Here is a 23,779-nt window from a genome sequence, read left to right on the forward strand (position 1 = left end):
GGGGGCATGATGTCCGGAAGGAATGTTAAATGTTCTGACTTGATGTCTTTCCATACACATAACGGCTAACATGTATATCAGATACTTCGTGTATTATATCCTCTTTTTGATACATTTTGACTTAGCGAATTCGTTATCCTGCACCTTCCATTTGTTCTTAAATTCTACCACATGTACCTCGTCTCCATGTTTGAGTACTGAATCGTTGTTTCATGCAAAAGGTCCTCCTTTCACTTTCATTGCATTTTGCTCAGGAGCACGTTGCACGTGCTTGCCACGCTTACAGAACAGATAAAGTGTCGCTGATCCAGATCTTCAAGTAAAACGACAGTACAGACGAGGGTATGGTAAATTATTGCTTTCACAACACAATCTAGACACCTGCAAGTTATTAGGTAGCGTACACAATAGACGACACATTTTTCCTGCACAAATCGAATCTATAAGGCACGTTTTACTATGCTTTGCGGCAGCATCGAATGAAGTTTGAAGTAGATGTACTAGTTCAGCACTTAGTTTTGTTACTTCCAGATAATCACCCCTTCGCCGTGCTTTGTTTAACCTTTGCCATCTCAGTCATCGAAGTGAGATAGCGTTATTAATGAGTTACATTCAGAGTCTTTAGGTACATTTAAGGGTATAAACCGGGTTCATCCTCTTGTATTGATACTCAGCTATAATTTCGAAAGGAGTGGAAGGCTTACACACTAAATTACCCACATTTGGTACCTCACGCCATTAATTACCCACTTCTCATTCTGTGCCTCACAACTAAACAAATGCACGTTCTGCTTTGCTGTTACGTTCCAGCCTCCATGCTTCCCTCGCTCACTATAACGATCCAGCGTTCTTCTGTAGCAACTGTTTTATTACCATAGCAAATAGCGACCTGATACTATAATACAAAGCTTTTCTCTCTTGCAAAATATCACATAATCCTTCTTTTAAACTTAGCACACCGATGTACAGTTTTAGTAGGTACATAGAAATATTTTACTCAAAAGTATAGTTGGAGTCTCGAACGATGGCGGTCGAGTTTAAGCTTGTTCTGCGCACCTACGTCACGCATTCTTCGATGCCCAGTGAGCGTTCAGTAGCGTTCTGAGTTCACTGCTGTGGATGCCGTACCCAATGCGAGCCTTAAACGTGCTCTGGAGAGATTTTTAGTGAATTTTTATTCCATTTGTAGCGAGTTGTCATCACTAACGGTTGTGGTAAGTTTCAAATTCTACATAAGCAAGCGAGAGACGTAATTTACAAGCGCAAAGCACGTGTTTGCACGTAACAACAGCTATCGTTTGGAACCGGCAACAATACAATCTCTGTCCGTGCCCCGACCTTAGGGATGCCGGTTATCGCTGAAACAACCGGCTTTTCGTTTGTTTCGTCAGTTTAACCTGAATGTTAAAATCGCTCAAAATAACCGGTTTCTGAAATAACCGATTTTAGTTCTTTTGTTCCAGTTATTTACTGTAATAAACGTAGAAATCGAGCAAAGAGTGAAAAATTTTGACTCCCTTAGTTTCAAGGCATATATAATTAAAATAATAAATTAAATGGCAAATAAAAGAAAACTTAGTCCGACCACCATTCACTGTTTCACTCGAAAACTGATTAGTGGTTGAATACTACAAATTATTACCTGTACACTGAAATCGATTCAAATTTTTTTATACTCTCCTCAAAAATCATGTTGTAATCAGGGGTCGTACCACTATTCGTGCTTTACGAATAATCAGCTCTAAAGGTGAAAACGGGTGTTGGAGAAGTATACTTTTTGTGTTCGTTTACAAAGGCTACAATCAGACAAAACTATGTAATGTAGACACAGGCAACAGATCAGCTACTCTCTATTTTTATTGTAAACTATGAACAAACTGTTAGGTTTTTAAGTTTTATCCTTATATGTCGCTAGTTGTTACGGCTGTTCCCGTTCTTAATGTTTTAAAGCAAATGTCCCTTACACCTCATTGATACCGCACTTCGTAAAACGTTTGCGGACTAGGTATGGTGTCATTCCGTAATATAACTAATACCCGACGGCCACAGCGAGAAATTAGCATCTAGACTAGATAGGACAGGACTCGCACAGTGCATGTTTACGCGTACCATTCAATAGGCCACACCACATGGCAACAAGTACATTATTGTCTCAGCTTTGCAGTTCTTCTGCCATGTGTTTGTTGCTCGTTTCTGTCGGCATTGTTATTAAAATAGCACTGATGCCGTTTTCCATTTTCCATAATAACGCAATATTAAAAAAATGAATAAAAATTAAAAAATCTTAGCACTGCTGCTATGAATAATTGACATTTCGACTTTTTACCCAGTTATCAGTAAAAAATAAAGAAAACCTGTTATTACCGAGAACAAATAAATGCCGGAAAATACCGGTTATTCACAAACTAAAATACCGGTATCGGTTTTAATCTATCGGTTTTTCCCATCCTTACTCGACCTATGGGAACCACCATTGTTCGTAAATCAGACTATAACAACACAATATCCAATTGTAAGCAAACAACAGCAAAAAATGGACAGTAGTAGTTCAATAGATGGTATTGACAGAGTGTGCAGAAGGAACCACAAAACCTGCGAGCACTATTGCAGTTCTATCTTGGATGTGAAAGGAAAGGGAAAAAGAAGAAAAAGACATTTATATTGGATTATGGCAGTATCTTTACACACCCTGCTCCTTAGAAGTGGCCTCATGTGTCATTTTACTGTGGTCTAAGAACAATAAACTATAGCTTACAGCGAAGAAATTTTGGTTGAACAAAGAGTTCATCAGTATTATACTCGTAAAATATTATTTTAAGGGCTTGAAGAAAATTTCTTCTAGAAGGGAAAAAATTACAGGAATCTCTTTGGACTAAATTCAGTCGGGTTTATGGAGAAAACATTGAAACATAACTTAACAGTTAGCAAGGATACGGGGCTTTAAAAAAACCTATTAATAGGTTTTTAAATCAAGTTTATCAGTTCAGCTCATATAGACAACATCTGCAGAATCGATACAATAAATTATACGAATGCACTCGATCCAGATAGTAGGCTAGTAGTACTGGACAGCGACCTTTGTGAATGTTTTGGACAGCACAGTGACTGACAGCGCTGTGATAAAAGGTGCGTGGGGTGATAGCGGGCACACGGTAAAAGACAGAGATCGTTCGTGTACTTGTGAATTAGGTGCCATGCGCAGCGCAGTACAGGACAGTCGCCCACTAAATAAGTTACCGGGGTTAAAAGCCTACCCCGCCGCGCGGGCGCCGGCAAACTGCGAATAAAGCTCCAGTGAAGGATACGGTCAGACAAATCACTCTGTGCGATAGACAAAATATCCACAACATCGCAGTTCTTTTAAAAATGTTTCTTAGCCTTGATAATAATTGCTAGAGTGTATCGGCGGAAATTCCTATCTGGACGCAAGATTCAATTTAAGAAAATGTGCAGAATTCCCTGCAAAAAATACGTATTCGTGCAAATTACCTTTTTTCAGTTTGTCAGTAACACGAACAAAACGAAAAGGAAGAAACTTAAAAATGAAATAGGTTAAAAGGGCAGACAGGCGACTACGAAAATTGACTAGAAGCGCCAGCATGACAAAGCAGAATCGGTTGGAGGAGAAATGACTATGTGAAAGGCAGATGTCGCCTATAGCAAAATTGAATTCTGAGAAAAGGTTAGCAGCTATTTGAATATCAAAGGATCAGATGCCCAGCCAATACTAGGCAAAGAAGAGCAGGTTGGTTGGTGGCAGAAATGTATAGAAGGGCTGTAGCAAGGAAACAAATTTGAAGACATCATTATGGAAAGGAAAGGGAAAATGGCGTTGTGATACTGCGAGAACAAGACCTTATGTACACTTATTCAAGGCAACACAAGACATATGGGTTTGGAGACATTCCCTTTGAATTATTGAACCCTCTTGGGAGAACCAACCACGACATGACTATTGTATCTGGTATGCAAGATATATGAGACACCTGAAATACCCTCAGGCTTCAAGAAGAAGGCAATAATCCCAGTTCCAAAGGAGGCAGCTGCTAACAAGTGTGACTGTTATCGGACCATCAGTTTAATAAGTCATGGTAGCAAAATACTAACTTGAATTATTTACAGAAAAGTAGCAAGGCTGGTAGAAACCGATCTGTGGGAAGACTAGTTCGTTACCGGAGGAATGTGAAACCCTGGGAGTCAATACCAACCATAAGACTGAGTTTAGATGATAGAATATAATAGACAAACGTTCATTTATTGCATAAGAAGGTTAGACAAAGCTTTTTTCAATGTTGACGAAAATACATTCTTTACAATCCTGAGAGTAGCGAAAATGAAATACAAGGGCGGTGAGTTATGTAAAACTTTTTCATAGGACAGACTTTAATTATCAGAAACGAGAAACATGAAAGCAAGGCAGTAAGAAAAGATTGTACTCTATCCCCCGTGCTATTCAATTTGTACGTTAAGCAAGCAGTACGGAAATCAAAGAGAAATTTGGAATGGGAATCACAGTTCGCGGAGAAGGATTAAAAATGTTGTGATTTGCTGATGACATTGTAATCGTGTCATCACCGACGGAGGACTTGGAAGAACAGTTGAATGGAATGGGTAATATCTTGAAGCAAGGTTACTAGATCAATGTCGACAAAAGTAGCACAAAATTAATGGAATGCAGTTGAATCAACCCTTTATATACTGGCAGGATTTAGAAGTCCCGGCAGATTCTGCGTGGAATTATGTAACTCAACAGCCTGCTACAGGAATAGACAGGTCTCTTTCGATAGATCTTGTGCTTTCTACTCTAGATGTCAGCACCTGATGAACGTCATTCGAAAGCTTATACATCAGCCAGCAATGTGTATTGCAAATGTGTGAAAAAAATTGAGTGTTATGCAAATAAAAATAAAGTTCGTATATGAACTGAAGTGAGTGATAATATTTATTTAATTACTTTTATACATACTAATATTAATTTTGATAAAATTTCAAAATAGTACAATTGAAATATTTAATTATAGCGTAGGATATGATTAGGACTTAGCGGTTCCGTCAGGTCGAGGGCAGTAACTCTACAAGTTCACAGGTTACGTTGACCTTTCGTCGCTTTTCTATGATTTTTACAGCTTTTCCTGCTTCTAGGACCTTTTATAAACAAAAATGTAGCTTTTGCGAAGGCAATGTGGCGTTTCATTTTATAAAAACAACAGAGACAATGAGTGGCTTGTAAATTATTAGCGAATTTAAAAGGACTCTGTTCTGTTTCACGCTGTGGCTACCCATTACAGAAGATACTCTTACTCAACTAGAAAATTTTCTATTTTTCCTCTCCAAAACTTCTGAGCAGCTGAAGGATGTTAACATTTCAGCATGTGGTATTGTACGACCAAACCACTTAGGACCTTCGTACGACACAGACAACAATAATAACAACAATAACAACAACAACAAAACATATTTTGTTCTTAGATAAACAGCGTTAGTTTGTGTTTTAATGCTATTTGTTTCTGACAAGTGCAATGTAACTGACCAGTTTAACGTTGTACACCTCAAGAAGCGCAAAGGAGATATTAAAACATTGTCTTTATATGCCATAAAATAGTTCTAAAATGGTTATGGTTGTGTTAATCTAATACTGTCTTGTCTTTTTATTCAAAATCCGTAAGTTGAAGTATGCGTCCATTTAATCAAAAGCGAACAACATATTTGTATAAAAATTTAACAAAAGCGTTTCAAAATCCGAATTTCAAAACTACAAGGGACCGAAGAACATGAATGTAAAAAAACTCGAAAATCAGAACTGTAATAAGATAGTATTTCATAGAACTTTCTTCAATTTTTGGTGTTATTTGTTACTGTCGACGCACAAGCAGAACGATGTTGTAGAGGAATAGATCTACAAGTCAAGTGCAAGGGAGGCGAGGTCTGATTGTAAAACAGTTATATTGAAATTTGAAACGAGAGAAACTTTATTTACAACGTCAAACCATACTCATACTCTGGGGTGCAAAACTTAAGGACGAAAGTAAGTTTAGCAATATGTGTCACTACCAAGTAACATAGTTCGATGACACATGGACCATACTTAGAAAAAATTGCTGCAGTATAGCACTGAAGTCACCACGATTCATGATGGTCCCGTGAACGTTACAAAAGGCGGGACACGGTTCATAGCAGTGTTACAGGAGAAAGGTTTGACTGGGTGTTGGTGAGGTTCTCTACAGAAGAAGAGACGGACGTACAGAGAAGACTGTAATTGTAAGATACGAAGAACATGAAGGGGAGGCAGTAATCTAGAGGGAGTGGGGAGGAAACAATAGCTTCCTTATTGATTTATTCAACTTGGCTTCACTACATAACTCGTCAGAAATCGCTGCAGACAGGCATGAGGATGAACACAGACGCTCTTTAGTTAATCTATCTAATTCATACAGTCATCAAAGTTTGTATCAGTCTTCTAGAAATATCCTGCCGTTGTAGCGGCTAGGGTAGCAGGAGTCAGAAGTGCGTGAACACAAGCTACTTACTCTGTGGTACGTGGACACGCTGCACTGACACGGCATCCATGGCACAGAAGCAGCGTGTCACTTAGGTGTGGCATGGTATGGAGCCGTGCAGCGACGTATTGCATCTTGCGGTGGTCGCGGCGTCCCAGCGGCTTGGCGATGGTGTTGCCGAGAGTCGACGTCTGAACCACCGCTGAAGAGCAGGGGCGAGCGTCCGGTGGCATGTTGGTTGACATTATGGGAAGACGGGCGGAGATCCGTGGGTCGTGGTCCGGTGGTGGCAGAGTTACGACGAAGACTTCAGTTGCGTGACGACTTACACATGGCAGGTGCTACTTGTGGCCCTGCTGTGCCGATCTTGACGTACTCCGCTGAGCCGAGGGATTAAATGCAGTTGCTCGGTGCTGGCTTCACGGAAAACGGCGTTTGTGTATCACCTCCTGGCACAGTGTTGGTGACTGGCGTCCGTCTTTTGTCAGGCGGATGTGTGTCAAACTGCGGAAGCTTCCTACCTCATCAGCACACGGAAGTGTCACGACACGGAAGAGGGCAAGCAGCGATGGGGTGGTTCTGTCAGCAGGACATTGACCTTGGCAGCTGGTATTCCAGCTTCCTGGCTTCCATGCTTAAGCTCTTAACAGCAGTGTAAGTGATCACAAAGATGTCGATAAGTGATCTACAAAATAACTCCCGTTACCATAAGGTCGTTGAAGTGTTCTTGTGGTCGTTCGTTTCATTCCTCCATCAACTTGGTTGACAACTGATGGATCATGGCTGATGCGCGTGAGCGTTCTGCAGAACATGCATTCCAAATTTGCTCCATGGTATGTGAGGCAGAGCAATGAGAAGCCGGTTCAAATGGTTTAAATGGCTCTAAGCACTACGGGACTTAACATCTGAGGTCATTAGTCCCCTAAACTTAGAACTACTTAAACATAACTAACCTAAGGACATGACACACATCCATGCCCGAGGCAAGATTCGAACCTGCGACAGTAGCAGCAGCACGGTTCCGGACTGAAGCGCTTAGAACTGCTTGACCTCAACGGCCGGAGAAGCCAGTCCATTCACCAAACATCCTCCCATTACTAGAACTCCTCCATCTGGGCAGTTCGATGTGTTCGCGGATTGTCATTCATGACGAAGGAGTTCAGTGTCACAGTAATGTTGATTGGTGAGTGTACCGTGTTCAGAGATTTTGAAATCCGTATGTCAACGTACGTGTACATCTATATGATTACTCTGCAATCCACAATTAAGTGCCTAGAAGAGGGTTCATCTCATCACCTTCAAGCTAGTTCTCCACAGTTCCTTTCTTGCACGCCACGCGGGAAAAACGAACACTTAAATCTTACCGTGCGAGCTTTGATTTCGCCTATTTTTTGATGGTGATCAGTTCTCCCGAAGTAGGAAGGCGATCTTGGGGCAACGAGAAACGAATTTTTTTAGTGTTTGCCACCTCCATTCCCGTATCATATCCGTGGCACTCTCCCCTAATTCGTGATAATACAAAGCGAACTGCCTTTCTATGGAGTCTTTCGATGTACTCCGTGAATCGTATCTCATGCAGATCCCACACCGCACAGCAGTACTCCTGATTATGGCAGACAAGTGTAGTGAAAGCAGTTTCTTTAGTACATATGTTGCATTTTCTAAGTATTCTGTCAATAAATCGCAGTTACTGGTTTGCTTACCCACAACAGTATCTAAGTAATACTTCCAATTTAAGTTATTCGTCATAATATTCCCTAAGTATTTAATTGAATTTACAGGCTTTAGATTTATCTATCTCGTAACCGAAATGTAGCGGACTCCTTTTAGTATTATTGAGGATAACTTCGCACTTCTCATTATGTAGAGTCAAATGGCACTTTTCACACCTTACAGATATCTTATCTAAATAATTTTGCATTTGTTTTTGAACATCTTGTTACATCACAAGATGGTAAATAATACATCGTCTGGAAACAATCTATGAGAGATTCTCAGATTGTCTCCTAAATCGTTTATATAGATTAGGAACAGAATAACGCCTATAGATACTGCTATGATGAACAGCTCAGTAGGCAGTTCAGTTGAAGAGAAATGGAGATTTCTGAAAAGAGTAATCACAGCAGTTGGAAATAATGGCTGCATGAAAAATTTGAACAAATCGAAAAAGAAATCACTGTCGGAAGGACTGGCTCAATGTATAGAAAGGCAAAACAAACTTCGATGAACTAAAAAGCAAGAGCGGTAGCATTAAGAGTGCAACGGGAAGTCCGCTGTTAAATGAAGAGGAGGGCAGATAGGAGGAAAGAGCACATCGAAGGCCTCTATAAGGGGGAAGACTTGTCTGATAACGTGATAGAATAAGAAAAGGAAGTAGGCAGAGAAGAGATAGGGGATCCGGTATTAGAATCGAACGATTTAGCATAATAAGGCAGAAGGCTGGATGACATTCAATTGGAATTTCTAAAATCGTGGGGGGAAGAGGCAACAATACGACTATTCATTTTGATACTTAGAATATATGAGACTGGCACTTTCGCAAAAACTTCATCCGCACAATTCCGAAGATAGCAAGAGGCCACAAGTACGAGAATTATGGCACGATTATCTTAACCGCTCACGCATCCAAGTTGCTGACAAGAATAATTCACAGCATAACGGAAAAGAACATTGAGGATTTGTTAGATAACGGTCAGCTTGATTTTAGGAGAGGTGAAGGCACCAGACACTCAGTTATGAAGTTGCGATTGATAATGGAAGCAAGACTGAAGAAAAATCAAGACACGTCCACATGATTTGTCGACCTGGAAAAAGCGTTCGACAATGTAAAATGGTGCAAGATATTCGAAATTCTGAGAAAATAGGAGTAAGCTGTAGAGAAAGACGGGTAATATGCATTATGTACATGAACCAAGAGGGAACAGTAAGACTGGAAGACCAAGAACGAAGTGCTCGGATTACAAAGAGTGTAAGAAAGGTGTGTGGTCTTCTGTCTCTACTATTCAATCTACACGTCGAAGAAGCAATGAGGGAAGTAATAATAATAAAAAAAAGGTTCAAGAGAGGGATTAGAATAAAAGGTGAAGGGATTGAATGATGGGATCAGTGAAAGTTAACACGAATTACAGGATCTGTTGATTGGAATGAACAGTCTAATGAGTACAGAATATGGTTTGAGGGTAAGTCGAAGAAAGACGAAAGTAACGAGAAATAGCAGAAATCAGACAGCGAGGAACTTAACATCAAAACTAGTAATCACGAAGTAGACGACCTTAAGGAATTTTTCTACCTAGGCAGAAAAATAACCCATAATGGTCGGAGAGAGGATGACATAAAATCAGACTACCATTCCTGGGCAAGAGAAGTCTGTCGGTATTAAATAGAGGTTTAATTTGAGGAAGAAACTTTTGAGAATGTACGTTTGAAGCACAGAGTTGTATGGTAGTGAAACATGGGCAGAGTTATTAAACACGGCTTTCCGAAACTCCTTCACCAAAGAAGACGAAGTAAATATCCCTGAATTCCAATCAACAACAACTGCCAAGATGAGAAACATAGAAGTAGATATCCTCGGTGTAACGAAGCAGCTTAAATCACTTAATAAAGGCAAGAGCTCTGGTCCAGATTGTATACGTCAGGTTCCTCTCAGAGTATGCTGATAAAATAGGTCCATATTTAGCAGTTATATATAACCATTCGCTCATAGAAAGATCCGTACCTAAAGACTGGAAAATTGCTCAAGTCGCACCAATACACAAAAAGGGAAGTAGGAGTAATCCGCTGAATTACAGGCCTATATCACTAACGTCGATTTGCAGTAGGGTTTTGGAACATATACTATATTCGAACGATTTATTGACACATAGTCAGCGCGGTTTTAGAAAATATCGTTCTCGTGAAACACAACTAGCTCTTTATACTCATGAAGCAATGAGTTGTATCGACAGGGGATGTCAAATTGATTCCATATTTTTGTATTTCCAGAAGGCTTTCGACACCGTTCCTCAGAAGCGTCTTCTAACCAAACTGCGTGCCTACGGAGTATCGCCTCAGTTGTGCGACTGGATTCATGATTTCCTCTCAGAAAGGTCACAGTTCGTAGTAATAGACGAAAAGTCATCGAGTAAAACAGAAGTAATATCAGGCGTTCACCAAGGAAGTGTTATAGGCCCTCTATTGTTCCTGATGTATATTAACGACATAGGAGACAGTCTGAGTAGCCGTCTTAGGTTGTTTGCAGATGATACTGTCATTTACCGTCTTGTAAAGTCATCAGATGATCAAAACGACTTGCAAAATGAATTAGATAAGATATCTGTATGGTACGAAAAGTGGCAATTGATCCTGAATAAGGAAAAGTGTGAAGCTATTCACTTGAGTACTAAAAGAAATGAGCTAAATTTCGATTACCCGATAAGTCACACAAATCTGAAGACTAAATAACTAGGGATTACATTTACAAATAACCTAAACTGGAACGATCACATAGATAATATTGTGAGTAAAGCAAATCAAAGACTGCGATTCATTGGCAGAACACTTAGAAGGTGCGACAGGTCCACTAAAGGGACCGCTTACACAACGCTTGTCCGCCATATTCTGGAGTTTTGCTGTGCGGTGTGGGATCCGCATCAGATGGGACTGACGGATGAGATCGAAAAAGTACAAAGAAGGGCAGCTCGTTTTGTATTATCGCGACACAGGGGAGATAGTGTCGCACACATGATCCGTGAACTGGAGTAGCAATCATTAAAACAAAGGCGTTTTTCGTTGCGGCGGGATCTTCTCGTGAAATTTCAAACACCAATTTTCTCCTCCGATTGTGAAAAGATTCTGTTGGCACCCACCTACATAGGATGAAATGATCATCACGATAAAATAAGAGAAATAAGGGCTCGCACAGACAAATTTAAGTGCTCGTTTGTCCCACGTGCCGTTCGAGAGTGGAACGGTAGAGAGAGAGCTTTAAGGTGGTTCATTGAACCCTCTGCCAGGCACTTTATTGTGAATATCAGAGTAATCACGTAGATGTAGATGTAGATGGGCAGTGGGAAAACCAACAGAAGGGATTCGAAACCTCTGAGATGCGGTGATACAGAAGAATCTAGAACATTGGGAGGACTGAGAAAGTAACGAATAAGGAGGTTGTCCGCAGAATCAGCGAGGGAAGAAACATGGAAAACACTAACAAAAAAGGCGTCAGAATGATACGACATCTTGTAAGACATCAGGAAATAAGTTCCATGGTGCTAGAAGGTGCATCAAATAATTTAGGACGTAGTTTGCAATCGTCACTTTCAGTTGAAAAGGTTGGTACACGAGAATAAATCGTGGCGGTCCGCATCAGACCAGTCAGAAGACTTCCTTGGGAAACGCCAGATGTTACTTCTGTTTCACTCGATGACTTTCCGTCACCTAGTACGAACTGTGACCTTTCTGACGAGAAATCACGAATCCAGTCGCACAGTTGATACTCCGTAAATACATAATTTGATTAGAAGTCGCTTGTGAGGAAAATCCAAAAATGTGGAATCACTTTGTTATTGTCTGTCCATATGACTCATTAGTTCGTAAGAATAAAGATCTAGTTGCGTTCCACAAGAAGGAAATTTTCGAAATCGTAGTCCGTATTGGATAATTCTCAATAAATCGTTTTTTCGATGTAATTCATAATGTTCGAACACATTATATGTCCCAGAATCCTACTGCAAATCGACGTTAGTGATATGAGTCTAAAATTCAGCGGATTACTCCTATTTTCTTTCTTGGGTATTGGTGTGACTTGTGCAACTTTCCAGTCTTTGGGCAAGGAACGTTCTACAAGCGAGCGGTTGTATATGATTCATTAGTATGCAGTTATTGTGTCAGCATACTCTGGAAGGAACGTCACTGGTGTACAATCTGGATCGGAGGTCTTGCCCTTATTAAGTGATTTAAGATGCTTCGCACACCGAGAACATCAACTTCTGAGTTACTCACGCTGGCAGTTGCCCTTGAGTCGAACTACGGGATGTTTACTTGATCTTCTTTGGCGAAGGAAAAATTATTTAGTAACTCTGCCTTAGTGGCACTGCCACCAGTAATATCACCATTCTTATCGCGCAATGAAGATATTGATTGCGCCTTGCTGTTGGCGTACTTTACATGCGTCCAGAATCTCCATGGGTTTTTTCTGCCAAATTTCGAGAAAAAGTTTCGTTGTGGGTACTATTAGAAGCATCTCGCACTGAAGTTCGCGCTAAATTTCGAGCTTCTGTAAAACTTCGATATTCTTGGGGGGTAACTTCATGGCTCCGTATATCATAGCATATGGATCACGAAAACTATCGTGTTCGACAATGCTGGACATATGGCGGGAAGAGGGAACACGTAACGTACTCTGGAACATTGTCAAACACATTAGTTTTGGTGGACTGTGTGATATGGTGTAGTAATGCATAACGTTACATTGGCGTACTGACCTGTATATCTTTGAATATAGTACAATAACCAGTCAATGTTGTTATGACGCTGCACGCCTTCTCCATGAGCTAGGTGCATGGGAAATTCAATTTTCGTGTTCCATTATAGTTTCTACATGTTCCATTATAGTTTCTACATGTTCCATTTCTCTATATCTCAAGTACACTGGTGTGCAAAACGTGAGGTGAAAGGAACTTTTTCATGATGTGTCACTGTTAACTAACATAGCTTGCCGGCCGGAGTGGCCGTGCGGTTATAGGCGCTACAGTCTGGAACCGAGCGACCGCTACGGTCGCAGGTTCGAATCCTGCCTCGGGCATGGATGTGTGTGATGTCCTTAGGTTAGTTAGGTTTAATTAGTTCTAAGTTCTAGGCGACTGATGATCTCAGAAGTTAAGTCGCATAGTGCTCAGAGCCATTTGAACCATTTTTTAACATAGCTTGATGACACTTGGACCGTACATAGAAAGACAGTCACCGTGATCCATGATGGACATTACAAAAGACGGGACATGGTTCTTCATATTATGGACATTTATGGACGACGATTCGTGACAGCCTCGAAGTGTGCAGTTGGAGGAGCTTTTGGATCGATAGCATGTTTGGGGAAGGGACTGGCCTGACCCTCCCATTGAGCTTGTGTGGCATGCCTTGGGAAGACGTATTGAGACGTATTGCAGCATTTGCTCACACAGCAACGCCCATCCATCTCTTTCCAACCGCACTGGTGGAGAAATGGAGCGCCTTATCACAAGAACTTCTTAGGAACATTGTGGCCAATATGGGAGTACGTTGCAAAGCATGCTCTGCCGTCCGTGGTGATCACACACCCTATTACGAACCATGTACCGCCTTTTGTTATGTCCAGGGGACCACCATGGATCACGTTTTGCACACCAGAGTACTTGAAATATAGAGAAATGGAACCCGGAGAAACTATAATGGAACACGAAAATTGAAGATCTATCTGAACAGACAGACAAGATATTACGAGGAGCATTCAATAAGTAAGGCAACACATTTTTTTCTGAAAGGAAGTAGGTTTTATTCAGGAGTCCAACACACCGGATTATTATTCCCCACTCATCTGGATATAAAACACTTGAACCGTAAAATTACTACTGGTTCACCAAAGGTTATTAATCACGATTAATACACAAAATGTAAGGTGGAAGTAGGTGCCAAGGAATAACTGGTGAAATTACACACAATTTTCAGTAACACTCTTTATTCAAATTTGATGCAAGACTTTACGATATTTTAACAAAAAACCCAACAATCATTTAACGAATAAGTCACAATTTACGGTAGGAAATGACTTTTAAATTATTAAATTATTATAAAAAATTTCACGCCAGTAAAAGGCAAGTACAGGCAAGCAATTTAACGTATACAACGGGACGCTGTATAATATTTCAAGCTCAGCTAAATTATAGGTGAATTTCACTCCATTAATAAATGAATACAATTTGAATATATGTCTTCACTTTTGGGCAGACAAATTTACCATTTGGTTACAACAGCCGTAGCTACGGCCTCCCACAACAGCCTCACTCAGGCCCATTAAATGACGCAGAATCTAACTTGTCTGCAACATATAAAGACAATCCTGTTTACAAAAGTTCTCAAAATAGAAAAACCAAAACGCATGAATCATGCATATGGGGGGGGGGGGGGGGAGGAACACTCACAGTTTATAACATTAACATTTCCAAAGTATATAAAAAAACAAATTTTATAAATTTCTGCCATTTAACTTACGGCAAACACACACGCTCGCAAAGTAGGACTTGCGAACCTTTACAACATTCTCCTTTCAGGGTAACAGTTTCTACCCGTAATGAAATGGCAAACTTTTGCATGGCAGGAAAACACACTAATAAACAACTACCTGTATAAAACACATAAGCACGTAGAGTAAAAGCCTTAAAAGGTATTGAATTGGAAAAACCAACAACAGTTTTTGCTGACTAGAAACAATATAAAAAAATCCCTTACGGTGTACATTAACAACTTTGCTTAATTACAGCCAAATATACATAAACACAAATTTACGTAAGTTACAGCTTCCAGATGAGCAGGAATTCGTTATGCAATTGACCAGTTCTTACCACGAGGCAAAAGGAATTTTTCTTTTTCTTAGAGTACCTTTTACATGTGAGTCTAGTAATACTAGTTATGGCATATTCCGAGAGAATGGATCAGGTCTTAGTGCCTTGCATTTTAAACAGTACAGCGATTGGTGACTCCCCCCCTGCCTTTCGTCCTCAAAAGAGGACAAACGGACCACCCTTTCTAATATTACTATCTTCCCGCGGGTGGCAGACGAGAATGAATGGCGGGAAACCCCCAAAATATACGGCTGGTATAATTAACAAGAATAAGTAAATTGAATTCAATTAAACTTCATAAAATCTGTTAACAATCAATACTCAACTTCTGGTGCGTTACGACCAACGCAGCACCTCCGAATGCTCTGCCGAGCCTCCCGCTGCCAGCCGTTTCAACGGACGCAGGAAGGCGCGCCGATTTTCAGAACCTCCTCGCCTGTCGAGAGCATACGGCCGAACTGCAAATTAGGCCCCTCGCGGACCCACACTCAGGAAGATTCCTTTTTCGACGAGCAGTTAACGCCCCATACCATGGAGCCGCTGCTTGCGTCGCTTACGCTGATGCCGCGGTCTGCGTGCTGTCCCTCTAGCACCGGCAGAGAAGTCGCTTCTTGATGCCCCGACTGCCGACTCTCCACGAGAGCCCATACAGCCACGCGAACAGCCCACTTTTCCCCTTTCCCGCTAGAGGGAGACACCGAGCCTTCAATTGCGACAACGGCGCCACCGCCAGAAAACGGAGGGCGACTGTTTCACGCTACGCGCTGCGGCGCGCTTTTCACAGCTAACTTTACTACGGCTCAACCCTAATTTTTAAGATAATCTCCGTTTAATGCGACGGCGTACGCCACTTTACTGTGAGCGATGTATGCCCGCATGGTACCAGTCTACTGGTTGACGTCTGCGCCAGCATGATGCTGCTTCACTGACCTCCCTATCATCCACGTACTGCTTCCCGTTGGTTTGCATTTTTGAATACGACAAACACGCTGAAGTCGTTTCTTCAGTTTTACATTTCAGAGTCGATGTTGAGCCATGAGGAAGGACATGAAGCAAAATAACCCCTTCAGAGTCCCAGAAGACCGTCGCCATGGCTTTACCTGCTGAGAATGCGCCTTTGAACTCTTTTTTCCGAGGAGAGGTGGTGTGGCGCCGCCCCGTGAATCGCCGTTTTGTTTCTAATGCGAAGTGGTGAACCTATGTTTCATCGCATGTGATGATGTTCGACAAAAAATTGTCACGATCAGCCTCGTAACGCGCAAGCACCTTGTCACAGATGGTCCTTCGTTACTCTTTATGGTCTTCTATAAGGCGGTGAGGAACACACCGGACACCAAAATCCGCGAACCTCCGCTGGCGGACGAATGTGTCAGCACTACAAACAGAGAATTCCAGTTGTGCAGCGAGGTGTTTGATTGTGATCCGTCGATCATCTGGAATGAGAGTGTCCGCACGTTCCAATACTGCAGGAGTCACAGCTGTGTGCGGACGGCCGGTACTAGGAATATCGGATAGGTTTGCGTGACCTTGCTGCGATGATGAGAGACGTCTCTCCCAATGACTCACCGCGCTTTTGTTCACTGCCGCGTCTCCGTAGACATTCTGCAAACGTCTATGAATATCTGCGATACACTGGTTTTCCGCCAAGGGAAACTCTATATGACTGATCTGTGCTTGGAACGCACATCTGTTTCATTCGCCATTTTGAAGGTTACGTCACCTATAGGAACTTAATAAAACTGCAGGGGGTGAAGCGGGAATATTTCACAATGCCCCACAATGCCCGTAGTTTTTCAACCACAATTGGCTGAGAAAAAAATGCACTGCTTTACTTACTGAACGCCCCTCGTATTTTACAATGATATGGGTGTCCTAATTGATTTGGTAAATTTTTTGCCTGACTCGAATAATATATGTTGAACTTTAATATAATGGCATTGAAGTTGTTTATTGAGCAAACTGGCCAGTTCAAGGACTCTGTCTGATCATTCGCTAGTTTGTATATTAAATATACTGCCCCGATCTGGGCTTTACATACCACACCATGGAGACACGTAAAGATATGAAAGTTAGTGAAGGTGGATGCACGTTTGAAACCGTTTCGAGTGAACACAATCACCAATCATTAGCTGATTGCTGTAGTTACCTCAAAACTAGCAGCGAAGTTTCCAAACGAACAGGAAAGATTACATAGGATGGGTACCATTCAGATTTTTTTTTCTTTATATTGTTATATCATCCTGTTTTTTCCACGAAGCCAGAGGAGGAAGGGGGGACTGTTAGCGTATTGTGATCTTTCTGAGAGAAAGTACTTGGTATAGAACGGATGGCGATGAGGCCTAACCAAGTTGTTGGAAATTGAGGGATAAATGCCGAGATATGCAAAGGCTTGACGTGCAGAAGTAAACGATTAATCTGTTAAAGTTAGAAGTAAACGATTATTCTGTTGAAGTTAGAAGGGCAGGCAGATCTTTGTATGGATTGTGTGGTCAGAGAAGTGAAATGATTAGAGTTTTGTTGGCAGTGTAAGGGTAAGGTTGGGAAGAGACGGTGTGGGGTAGGATCTACTGGTTCAAGAGCAGCATAGTACGAAACGACTGTGTGGTTGGTGTCAGATTCGAAGGCAGTGTAGGAAATTCTTAGCTGTTCAATGTGGGAAGAGCTTTAAAATGGGGCGGTAGGGTGGATAAGTTGATGCAGAAATCGAATTAGGAAGGAAGATGAATACAGGTGAGGCGGAATGCATGGCGTTCGAGAATTTAGAGGGAACAAGAGACAAGGGCAAAAAGGAGATTGGTCCCCATGTTGGGCCGCTTAGTAATTGGAGTAGTTTTCGTCTGTTGCATAAGGGGCGACAAAAGTTTCCATTCGAAGGCCGTGACGAGGTGGTGCGCTGGTTAACACATTGGACTCGAATTCGGTGCAACGATGGTTCAAACCCGCGTTCGGCCATGCAGATTTAGGTTTTTCGTGATTTCCCTACATCGCTCCAGGCAAATGTCAGGATGGTTCCTTTGAAAGGGCCGACTTCCTTCCCCATCCTCGACACAACACGAGCTTGTGCTCCGTCTCTAATGACCTCGATGTCGACTGGACATTAGACCTAATCTTCCTTCCTTCGCCGGCCGTTGTGGCCGAGCGGTTCTAGGGGCTTCAGTCTGGAACTGCGCCACCACTACGGTTTCAGGTTCGAATCCTGCCTTGGGTATGGATGTGCGTGATGTCCTTAGGTTAGTTAGGTTTAAGTAGTTCTAAGTTCTAGGGGACTGATAACCTCAGATGTTAAGTCCCATAGTGCTCAGAGCCATTTGAACCATTTGAACCTTCCTTCCTTCCTTCGAAGACCGTACAGTCCAGAATCTGTACGCCACTCATACAAATCACGGTGAGCATTGAGGCACCAGGTTGAAGATATCTATGTGGCAAAACACCATGTCTTGTGTGAGGAAGTCCATAACTGCCTACTGCACATTCTCGTCTGACAGGAATCGTCGACGTTTCAAGGGCTTTTTTGAAGGGACCGAAGGTGTGATAATCGCATGGGAAGACATCAGGATTATAGGGCGGGTGCCCTAGTGTCTCCCACTTGAGTTGGCACAACTTCTACGTAACGCCACTTGCGATATATGGATATGTGTGCGTTGTCATGAAGCAACACGGAACTTGATGCACCACTTGACACCTGTTGTTTCCGACAGCCATTTTGCTCCATACAAATTCTTCATTCTTCAATGGATTTCTACAGATGTTTGTCCTTCGACAGCCAAGGAAGGAACAGCAGCTTGTTGGTCTTGTTTGGATGCATTTGATAAAAAATCGCCACAGTTCACGTTGCCTCACTTACCACACGCACGTCGAAAAGACACGAGGGCCACATTTATCCCTTGTCCACATGTCGATGCTTACATACCCGCATCGGAGTCGCGCTTCGTTAAATATACATTGCAGCAACGCCGTCAAACGAAACTTTTTTGATCGCTCCTGACTGGATTTTTGTTGCACAGTTAGGAGTTTGCAGTCGAATGTTAGTCCCAGGTATTTTAAAGGGTTAGTTAACTGTATAGAATGATTGTACACGATGAGTTGGAAGCGTTCGGAATTGGGGCGGAAAGTACTGTTAGTTAGTTCCTTAACTAATGGTTGAGTGTTGGAGACATAGATCTTGAGGAGCCATTGGATGAAGGAGGAGGGAGACTGCAATATCTGGTTGAAGGGATCAAAATTTTTGGAGAGTACACTACAGGACGGGGAAGAATATCGTCGGCTTATTGTGTGAGGTCGACAAAAGGAAGGATATAGGCGTATCATGAGTCTAGAGGATATACGAGTGTTGATAAAGAACATAGGCTTGTTGTACGCTTACGGCGGTGTCGAAAATGTCAAAGTTTACGTTACAGGACGGGGTATTGTGTCGTAAACATGTCAAAAGACCGAGTCTGAAACGAAGTCCAAATGCCATATATGTTCATACGCTTTCTCGATGTCAGGGGACGTGGATGTTACAGATTTATGGTTACTGATAGGATGGGAAGTTATGGTAGAGGATCCGTTGTCAACCAGAGAGCTAATTGATACGTTGGAACACCTTGCTGAATACTCACATAAGGCTGGTAGGTTAGTAGGAGGAGGTACCTCCGGCAGGTCTGTTCGGTTTGAGGAAAGGTAGGATGTGATAAGTTTTTCAGGGCTCGGGATAGTAGTCTGTGTAGAGGATTGCGTTTTAAAAGTGTAGCAAGGATTTCTAGGAAGGACTGAAAGCATTTTTCCATGTGAGAATAGGTGATACTGTCGTGACCAGGACCAGAGTTTCATTTTACGTGGTATAGTTGTTTGATGTTTTATGTTGCGACCGCTGTATTCTATTTGTGATCTGTTGTTGTTGTTGTGGTCTTCAGTCCTGAGACTGGTTTGATGCAGCTCTCCGTGCTAATCTATCCTGTGCAAGCTCCTTCATCTCCCAGTACCTACTGCAACCTACATCCTTCTGAATCTGTTTAGTGTATTCATCTCTTGGTCTCCCTCTACGATTTTTATCCTCCACGCTGCCCTCCAATGCTAAATTTGTGATCCCTTGATGCCTCAGGACATGTCCTACCAACCGATCCCTTCTTCTAGTCAAGTTGTGCCACAAACTTCTCTTCTCCCCAATCCTATTCAACACCTCCTCATTAGTTACGTGATCTACCCACCTAATCTTCAACATTCTTCTGTAGCACCACATTTCGAAAGCTTCTATTCTCTTCTTGTCCAAACTATTTACTGTCCATGTTTCACTTCCATACATGGCTACACTCCATACAAATACTTTCAGAAACAACTTCCTGACACTTAAATCTCTACTCGATGTTAACAAATTTCTCTTCTTCAGAAACGCTTTCTTTGCCATTGCCAGTCTACATTTTATATCCTCTCTACTTCGACCATCATCAGTTATTTATCTCCCCAAATAGCAAAACTCCTTTACTACTTTAAGTGTCTCTTTTCCTAATCTAATTCCCTCAGCATCACCCGACTTAATTTGACTACATTCCATTATCCTCGTTTTACTTTTGTTGATGTTCATCTTATATCCTCCTTTCAAGACACTGTCCATTCCGTTCAACTGCTCTTCCAAGTCCTTTGCTGTCTCTGACAGAATTACAATGTCATCGGCGAACCTCAAAGTTTTGATTTCTTCTCCCTGGATTTTAATACCTACTCCAAATTTTTCTTTTGTTTCCTTTACTGCTTGCTCAATATACAGATTGAATAACATCGGAGAGATGCTACAACCCTGTCTCACTCCCTTCCCAACCACTGCTTCCCTTTCATGCCCCTCGACTCTTATAACTGTCAACTGGTTTCTGTACAAATTGTAAATAGCCTTTCGCTCCCTGTGATCTACATATGTAAAACTAGGAAAAAGAGGTGGAACAGAGATGGCAGTCCGTTCGTGGACTACAATGTAAAATGCTGTGTAGTTTGTTAACCTTTATTTAACGAAACTTCCTGGCAGATTAAAACTGTGTGCCGGACCGAGACTCGAACTCGGGACCTTTGCCTTTCGCGGGAAAGTGCTCTACCAACTGAGCTACCCAAGCACGACTCACGTCCCGTCCTCACAGATTTACTTCTGCCAGTACCTCGTGTCCTACCTTCCAAACTTTACAGAAGCTCTCCAGCGAACCTTGCAGAACTATCACTCCTGAAAGAAAGGATATTGCGGAGACATGGCTTAGCGACAGGTTGGGGGATGTTTCCAGAATGAGATTATCACTCTGCAGGGGAGTGTGCACTGATATGAAGCTTCCTGGCAGATTAAAACTGTGTGCCGGACCGAGACTCGAACTCGGGACCTTTGCCTTTCGCGGACAAGTGCTCTACCCTCTTTTATTTTTGCATTTTGTTCGTTATTGATCGTTGTGTTTGGTCGTTGCGGACGTCGCAAGACATCCTGTTCAAGTTCGGTGGTTGATCCTTCCACTAAGTTTCTTATTATAGAGGCCAACCGGCCCTCTGACCGAACAACCATCTGAGCCACCCAAGCACGACTCACGCCCCGTCCTCACAGATTTACTTCTGTAAGTACCTCGTCTCCTACCTTCCAAACTTTACAGAAGCTCTCCTGTGAATCCGCAATATCCTTTCTTTCAGGAGTGCTAGTTGTGCAAGGTTCGCAGAAAAGATTCTGTAAAGTTTGGAAGGTAGGAGACGAGATACTGGCAGAAGTAAAGCTATGAGGACGGAGCGTGAGTCGTGCTTGGGTAGCTCAGTTGCTTGCCGGCACGGTAGCTCGGTCAGAGGGCTGTGTGCTCTCTGTAATAAAAAAACTGAGTCAAGGAATGAACGATCAACTTGAATGGATATCTTGTGACGTCCGCCCAGAACAAAACGCAACGAAAAAAAAAGAGTAGTTCGTAGAGCACTTGCCCACGAAAGGCAAAGGTCCCGAGTTCGATTCTCGGTCCAGCACACAGTTTTAATCTGCCAGGAAGTTTCATATCAGCGCACACTCCGCTGCAGAGTGAAAATCTCATTCTGGAACCTTTATTTAGATCGTCATGCAAAGAGGATTATTGCACAGGATTATGTAGCAGGAACTAGAACTGCTATCAGTGAGATAGTAAGAAGGCTTTCCAATATGACACAGAAAGTACACGATACTACCAGTTGTCACTTAGCTTCGATGTCTTGAGGAATTTGTGATTTATGTATTTCAAATACTTGTGATGGGTTGCTAATGTTTTCGATCGATCACCCTCTACTTAGTCAAAATCACTAACATTAGCCAAGGACCTATTCGCAAAATAAGATAATTGTACTAATGAATAAACCGACCAGTGGTTTCAAGTGTTGTGGTGACGCACCGGCAACTAGCGACCGGTGCTGCCGCCTGGCAACTATGAAGCTCGGAGAACCCGGCGGGGGATATCTCCCTCCGCAGGGCAGACCTCTTCCACCCGCGACTACCACAGCGCCGGTAATCCGCTATCATAGCCAACCTCATTACGATGCAAATGCGGGCTCTTCTCAAGTCGGCAGCTACCGCTTTCTTTCTGCCCTTTCTTCTCCCGCTCTTCCTCCTGCTCCTCGGCGCCCGGGTCCCTCCTCCATCTTTCTTTTTTTTCCTGTCTTATATAAAAAGAAATTCGCCTCATCAAACTAAATGCCTTTATTTTACAGCTCTCTTTACCTCCAGGGGATTCCATCCGCTAAGCTATTCACTTTATATTCCGGTTCCTTTCCACTCGGAAATATTTTCTAAGCCGAAGAAATCTCCGGGCTCGCTGTAACAGCGTTCTCCGGGCTTAGCGCTTCGTTAGCGCGGCTACCCTCGCTGGCGGCGACAGCTCCCGCAGTAAACAAACAAATCCCGACGGCGTTTCCAGGGTTCGTGTCAGAATCCTGAGTACTCGGACGACCGCTCTCTCAATAACTCGGATGTATCCGTTACGTGCTGGTTAATGAAACCGTAACACGAGCTGTTATGTACCAGCTCTCCTCGTTTGAAATAGATCGGGGTGGGATAGTGGATGGGACACGCAAACTGAAGTGGTAAGGAGCTGGGTCGAAATTACATTATATATTTTGGTTAAAATAATTTGTTACACAGAAATTCGAACTTCAATACAGAAAATCAAAAAACTAAGTTTTAGATTCCAAAGGACATACATGATATTAAAATTTATGATGACGTCGGGCTACAAGAAATAGCATTTTAATAGAGTGATGTCCACATGAAAGTAAGCTGAAAGACAGTAACTATAGCTGAGCCCGCCCGGTTGGCCGTGCGGTCTAACGCACGGCTTTCCGGGCACGAATACGCCCGACGGATTTGTGTCGAGGTCCGGTGAACTGGCCAGTCTGTGGATGGTTTTTAGGCGGTTTTCCATCTGCCTCGGCGAATGCGGGCTGGTTCCCCTTATTCGGCCTCAGCTACACTATGTCGGCGATTGCTGCGCAAACACGTTCTCCACGTACGCGTACACCACCATTACTCTGCCACGCAAACATAAGGGTTTCACTCGTCTGGTGTGAGACGTTCCCTGGGGGGGAGGGGGGGGGGGGGCACCGGGGGCCGAACCGCACAGTAACCCTGGCGGGGCGGCAGATGGGTGAAGTGGACTGCGGCAGTCGTCGTGGGGTTGTGGACCACTGCGGCTGCGGCGGGGACGGAGCTTCTCCGTCGTTTCTAGGTCCCCGGTTAACATATAATACAATAGAATAGAA

The sequence above is a fragment of the Schistocerca cancellata genome, chromosome 2 (genome assembly GCF_023864275.1).
Source record: "Schistocerca cancellata isolate TAMUIC-IGC-003103 chromosome 2, iqSchCanc2.1, whole genome shotgun sequence".
NCBI lineage: Eukaryota > Metazoa > Arthropoda > Insecta > Orthoptera > Acrididae > Schistocerca > Schistocerca cancellata.